Raw genomic sequence first — 1,290 nt, 5'->3', positions numbered from 1 at the left:
GATGAGATGGCTCGATGGCATCACCAACTCGATGGATGTGAGTCTGAGTGAACTCTGGGAGTTGGTGATGGACAGGGAGGCCTGGTGTGCTGCGATTCAGGGGGTCGCAAAGAGTTGTACATGACTGAGCAACTGAACTGAACTGAATCCCATTCATGAGGGCTTCACCTGCATGACCTTTCATCTCCTAAAGGCTCCACTCCAAACACCATCACATTCGGGTAACCCATAACTTTTTTTGAGGGAGGATACAGTCTATTGCAAAGACTCAATCACAAGGCAAAAATGAAACAGTATTTTACTATAAACCATATTATGTTTATTTAGAAGCCAAAGACAATATGATGAAACATGAAAACACACACATTTCAGAACAGAGCTTGTTTTGTTAATCAGTCTGATCAGTTTTACACAATGAAATATTGTATATTTTTATATAAGAAATACAAAAGTTATAATATAAACTGTAGTATTAAAACATAAGAAACAATATTATTTTAAAGAAGGAAATTGTAAGAGATGTGTTACTACTGCAAAAATTTTTAATAGAAATTTTAAATGTCATGCTAAAACTAATTTTTTCCTAGTATTATGCATCAGGTCTTAGAATGTAGGAATGTAGCAAATAAAAATGAAATGCTTATGCGGTAAACTTTCTGAATACTATTGTCTCACTTGTTATATCAAATGTCATACATCATTACAAGAAATAATATATCTGTCTATCTAAGACGACAAATACCTTTCCAAATAAAATTATTATCTTAGAAAGCAGCAGATTTTACATTTTTTTTTTAGAAAGCTAGCAGTAACATATAAAAGTGAACATTACAAGAAACTGGGTAAAACAACACATCATGAAAACATGAAAATAATTTAAAAATGAGGCACCTTTCTTTCACTTCAATACAAACTTCAATAGGAAATTCAATGGGCAAAGGCTTTCATCTCATACTTAAGCACACTCAGTCTTGCTTCTTTTAATAAGCAGCAGCAGGATACATTCCATTCTATATACTGGTTGTGTTGAAAGAACACAGTTCATGTCCAAATAGGAAACTAAAGTGCAGCAGAGGCAAGCTGATGTATCAGAGTGTGTTCAGTAATACACTGTGCTTTTAGCAAATACAAACAAGTACAATTTTTACGTTTACTATGTTAGTCCAAATAACCTTTACTGATTAGCTATAGATCCCAGAGAAGTACCATGTTGGCTCTTTTATCACCTTCTTTTCCTAGATACAGACTTATCTATCATTTAAGTTAAAAACAGCAAAGTAATATTACACA

The sequence above is a fragment of the Bison bison genome, unplaced genomic scaffold (assembly GCF_000754665.1).
Source record: "Bison bison bison isolate TAMUID 2011002044 unplaced genomic scaffold, Bison_UMD1.0 scf7180017864384, whole genome shotgun sequence".
NCBI classification, from domain to species: domain Eukaryota; kingdom Metazoa; phylum Chordata; class Mammalia; order Artiodactyla; family Bovidae; genus Bison; species Bison bison.
Note: the sequence above shows the minus strand (reverse complement) of the source record.